Raw genomic sequence first — 5,947 nt, 5'->3', positions numbered from 1 at the left:
CCTCCAATTATATAAACTTACATTAAAAATAATAATAATATCACTCTGGGTCAATTTAAAAAATAATTTAAAAAATCAGAGAATTTCAACATAAAGTCAAAATGGGAATGGTTTTGAAGACAATGAATATCAATTTTTTAATTGAAGTTCTTAGAGTAGATCTCATACATGTTATTGCTCTTGTTTAGTTAACTCCTTGTTTTAGAACTTTTCACTTTCATTGATGCTTTATTTGACAACTTGATCTCTCATTTTAGCCTACTATTTATTGATATGAGGTATTTTCTATCACAGAATCACAAAATTTCACTTTCAAACTATTTATAAGAAGCACACACATATAAATAAGCAGAATAATGACTTTATGGACACTATAATTTGATCACTCACATTAAACCATAGTTTTGTCTTACTGGGTTCATTATTTTAAAGTAACACATACTTACATGTAAGCCTAATTTCCATCGGTCCAACCTCTCTCAATCCCATTCAGCCACCTCATCTAGAGAAAATTAGAATTGACTAATACAACATGTCCAACTCTTTTGCAACCCCATGGACTATAGCCTACCAGGCTCCTCTGTCCATGGGATTTCCCAGTCAGTAATACTGGCGTGGGTTGCCATTTCCATCTCCAGTAGATCCTCCTAATTCAGGGATCAAACCCATTGTATTGAGGAGGATTCTTTACCACTAAGCCACCAGGGAAGCACTGTATACATACGTGAAAAGTGAAGTTGCTCAGTCGGGTCTGACTCTTTGCAACACCATGGACTGTAACCTACCAGGCTCTTCCATCCATGGGATTTTCCAGGCAAATGTACTGGAGTGGGCTGCCATTTCCTTCTGCAGGGGATCTTTCTGACCTAGGGATTGAACCCAGGTCTCCCGCATTGCAGGAAGAGGCTTTACTGTCTGAGTCAACCGGGAAGCCCCATACACATATTACATATGTACATATGTATAATTGTTAGTTATGTGGTTTTAAAATTGATATGACTGAATTTAAGATATTTATATATTTTTGTGATTGGTTATATACATGTGTAATTGTATATGTCTATAGATATGTAATTTGTGATCGGTGTTACATATATGTATGTATATGTAAGCTTTTTTCTTGCTCAACCTTAAAAGTTTGAGATTAACTATCTTGATTGTTACGGATTTGATTCACATATTTGATCTACATAGACATTGTAGTTACTTTTGAGTATTCTTTATTATGGATAATGATGCAGGTCATATTTTTATTCCTCATGTTACCCATACGCAATAATGTTTCTAGTCTATGTACTTGGATAATACTTGAAAATTATTAGGTCATAGTGTATAAAGACTTTTACATCTAATAGATACATCATAGATGTTTCATAGTGATTCTATCAGTTTATATATTGATAAAATTTGGGGATTATTTATTTGCTAACACCTGTAGCCCTGGTAATGGTAAACTCTGAGAGTTGGTGATGGACAGGGAGGCCTGATGTGCTGCAGTCCATGGGGTCACAAAGAGTTGGACAAGACTGAGTGACTGAACTGAACTGAACTGAACTGTGTCCCTGTGGCTCAGAGGTAAAGAATCCACCAACCAATGCAGGAGACTTGGGTTCAGTCCCTGGATTGGAAATATCCCCTGGAGAAGGAAAATGGCAATGCACTCCAGTATTTTTGCCTGGAAAAATCCCATGGGCAGAAGAGACTGGGAGACTACAGTCTGTGGGATCACAATAAAGTCAGATATGACTTTACTACTAAACAACAACACCTCTAACAGCTTTCCATGATGTCATGTCAGTTAAACTTTGCTAGCTGAAAGGAGGCAATGATATATGATTGTAGTTTTATTATGAACAGTAAAAATGAATTTACAGTACCGAGATACTGGATATCTGCATGCAAATTTATGAAGCTCTTAACAATTAGTTTTGTTGCAGCTACACAGTGAGGGACCCTGTAGTTGCTCTTTCCTCATTCCTAACTTTTCACATTCAGAAAACTAAGATTATGGCATCTGGTCCCATCACTTCATGGGAAATAGATGGGGAAACAGTGGAAACAGCATCAGACTTTACTTTTTTGGGCTCCAAAATCACTGCAGATGGTGACTGCAGCCATGAAATTAAAAGACACTTACTCCTTGGAAGGAAAGTTATGACCAACCTAGACAGCATATTCAAAAGCAGAGACATTACTTTGCCAACAAAGGTCCATCTAGTCAAGGCTATGGTTTTCCAGTGGTCATGTATGGATGCGAGATTTGTACTGTGAAGAAAGCTGAGAGCCAAAGAATTGATGCTTTTGAACTGTGGTGCTGGAGAAGACTCTTGAGAGTCCCTTGGACTGCAAGGAGATCCAACAAGTCCATTCTAAAGGAGATCAGCCCTGGGATTTCTTTGGAAGGACTGATGCTAAAGCTGAAACTCCAGTACTTTGGCCACCTCATGCGAAGAGTTGACTCATTGGAAAAACCCTGATGCTGGGAGGGACTGGGGGCAGGAGGAGAAGGGGACGACAGAGGATGAGATGGCTGGATGGCATCACTGACTCGACGGACATGAGTTTGAGTAAACTCCGGAAGTTAGTGATGGACAGGGAGGCCTGGCACACTGTGATTCATGGGGTCACAAAGAGTCGGACACAACTGAGTGACTGAACTGACTGAACTGAACTTTCACAGGCATTCTCAGACCTTGCTTCGTGACTATGCCCTGTGTTTCCTGTCTCCCCTAACCACCAACAAGGTTTTGCTCTAATAGTTTGGACATGAATGTTTTGGAACCACTTGCGCACTCAAGTAAGCATAATTTGAAATTACAGGTGACAATGTCCCACTGAGTAAGCTTTGACTAATAAAAATGAGAGCTGGCAGACAAATTCCTTTTTCTATCTTACTTCCTTGAAAACTAGTGCTTTGTTGATGTGCTTGCCTATGTGTTTCAACACATTTTTTTTAAGTATACTTTTTATTAGGTTTCATTATTCCTGAAAGCTTTATTTCTTGTGATATAAATTTGGTTAGATGCAAGATATCAATGAGCTCAGAAAGGTTGATAACTTAATAGGTAAAATGCTGCAAAAAATAATAAAACTTTCAGTAATCAAACAAAATGTCAACATGTCTGTGGCAAGGAAGATGATCTGACTCTTAACAACTATCCAAGAATCGATTCCAACATAAATCCACCTTAACTATCAGGATTTTTCTTTCTTGTTAAAAAATTATAAAAATATTTTTCTAACATATATTTTATTTTAGATTGTATTTATTTTAAAATTATTGTGTGTTCCTTATATTAGTATGTTTTCTTTGAACAATTAATGGCTTTTAAAATAGGGAAAATTGGGTACTTGAAGTTGGAATGAAAAGGATTAAGCTTTCTCTATTGATATTAATGGAATTTTAACAATTTACTACCTATTCACTTAGCAGGATTTAATTCCAAAATGAAGATAGCTGTAGTTTTAAATTTGCATTAATCTGAATGACTGACATGGGCTATCCAGGAATCTCTTCAATGCATCTTTCACGTCCTTGTTCCTCAGGCTGTAAATGAGGGGGGTTCAGCATTGGGATCACCAGGGTATAGAAGACCGAGGCCATCTTATCAGTATCTAATGAGTGGTTGGTCCTTGGCTGCAAATACATGAAGAGAAGAGTCCCATAGAACACAGTGACAGCCATCATGTGAGAAGCACAGGTGGAAAACGCTTTTTGTCGCCCTTCTGAAGAACGTATCCTCAAAATGGCAAGGATGATGTTGAAGTATGATGTTAGAACAATAATCATAGAGAAAAACAAATTGGTCCCTGAAAAGGTAAACACTGCTGTTTCTGGAATGTAGGTATCAGAACAGGACAATGCTAACAAAGGGACATTATCACAGTAAAAATGGTTGATCGCATTGGACGAACAGTATGACACGGAAAACACACAGGAAGAGACCGTCAGTGCTGTGATCAGACTGTAGATGTAAATAAGGGCCGCCAGGAGAAGGTAGATCCGTGGAGAAACCACGGTAGAGCAGGGGGCTGCAAATAGCCACATAGCGGTCATAGGCCATGGCAGCCAGCACGAAAATCTCAGCCACAACAAAAGCTATGAATCCACCTAGTTGGGCTGCACATGCATAGTAAGATATGGTTTTCTTTGTAACCAGGAAGTTAACCAACATTTTGGGAGCAATGACAGAAGAATTGTCCAAATTGATGATAGCCAAGTGCTTGAGGAAAAAGTACATGGGGGTTTGAAGCTGAGAGTCCACGCTGGTGAGGATGACGATTCCCAGGTTCCCTGTTATGACCTGTCCATAGATGACCAGGAACACACAGAAAAGAGGAATCTGGAGTTCTGCAAGATCTGAGATTCCCATTAGAATGAATTTAGTCACTTGAGTGCGATTCCCTGGAGCCATGTATTTTGCTGATTTCACCTTAGTGGGGAAAATGGAAGTGATTAATAGACTGTAAAGTGGTCTCTATTTTTGTTACATGCCATATTGTTAAGTATTTCACTTAAAATCAGTTCACTTCTGTTGACAAACACTTAAAAGTTTCAGAACTTTCTTAATGGTCTTTTCTCTTCATCTTTTCATCAAATTCAGCAATACAAACTCTCCAGAGTTCTATTTCAGGATCTTAGAACTGTCTGACCAAGCAACTGATGTACTTATGTACTATAGGATATGGTGTTTATTGGATAAACATACATAAATTGCATGATGAGATGTATTTATATTTACATGCATATGTAAATTATATTAATGTCTCATGAAATTATGCTGCATGTATATGTATGTTGGAGAAGGAAATGGCACTCCAGTAACCTCGCCTGGAGAATCCGTGGACAGAGGAGCCTGGCAGTTTACAGTCCATAGTGTCACAAAGAGTCGGACATGACTGAAGTGACTTAGCACATGTAAAATATACGGTGTGTATATATGTGTAGGTGTTTATTTATACACACATACATGCCTCTCTATGTGCTTGTGTTTCTTGAGATAAAAGAGAGGTACCTATAAGAAGTTGATGAGCTCGAGTGACATCTACTTGTTTTTCTCTTTGCTGCTACAGGTCTTCTTGCCCTCTCGTACATTGTCATCATACTGGTTATTTTAGTATTTCTGTGGAAAACTTATTCATTAGCCTGTTTTTTCCTTAACAATCATTACAATACTCCTCAGATTCAGCTGCCCACAAGCAAATTTACACTTTGCTACTGTTCATTCTTAGTATCATTCAGACATTCTGAATCTGCTTTTTGAAAATCACCTTTCCTTTCTTTTGTAAAATAAATTACTCTCATCTAATCTCTGTCTTTTAGCAGCTCAAACATTTTATTTTGTTCTGGCAACCCTTTCTTTCTTTTCCTGTTTAAAGAAAAGCTGTATGTTTTTCCTTTAAATAACTTAAAGCCAATTTTAATTTTTTAAAATACATAATATATAGTTTTGATTTGTTAGAGGTTGATCAGTTTATTTGCTTCTATACGGAAATCATAGAGTCTAACATTATTTAATAGTACTGTAGTCCACGCCCAGCAGATACAGAGGCACTTTGAATAATGATTTCTTTGTTCTGCAGGAGTGTCCCAGAATGTGTGTATAATTAATTATTTATATGTCTGATGAGATAATTTAGGCTCAGTGAGATTCAGTTACTCAAACAGCCTCTTGTGTGTGTATGTGTGTGTGTGCGTGCGTGCATGTGTGTTCAGTTGCTCAGACGTGTCCAGATCTTTGTGACTCTATGGACTGCAACCCACCACGCTTCTCTGTCAATGGGACTTCCCTGGTGTGAATACTGGAGTAGGTTGCCAATTCCTCCTCCAGGGGATCTTCCCAACCCAGGGAACAGAACCTGTATATCCTCAGTATCCTGCACTGCAGGCAGACTCTTTACCAGTGAGCCACCAGGGAAGACCAAGAGCCTTTATAGGATATTTATC

General features: G+C 38.1%; 1 pseudogene; it reads right to left on the bottom strand.

Moving 5' to 3' along the window:
* Positions 1–1,284: 1,284 nt before the first annotated feature.
* LOC113906030 lies at positions 1,285–4,415 on the bottom strand (annotated as a pseudogene).
* Positions 4,416–5,947: the final 1,532 nt, after the last annotated feature.

The sequence above is a fragment of the Bos indicus x Bos taurus genome, chromosome 15, assembly GCF_003369695.1.
Source record: "Bos indicus x Bos taurus breed Angus x Brahman F1 hybrid chromosome 15, Bos_hybrid_MaternalHap_v2.0, whole genome shotgun sequence".
NCBI lineage: Eukaryota > Metazoa > Chordata > Mammalia > Artiodactyla > Bovidae > Bos > Bos indicus x Bos taurus.
The sequence above is the reverse complement of the archived record's forward strand: the minus strand, read 5'-3'. Positions and strand labels throughout refer to the sequence as shown.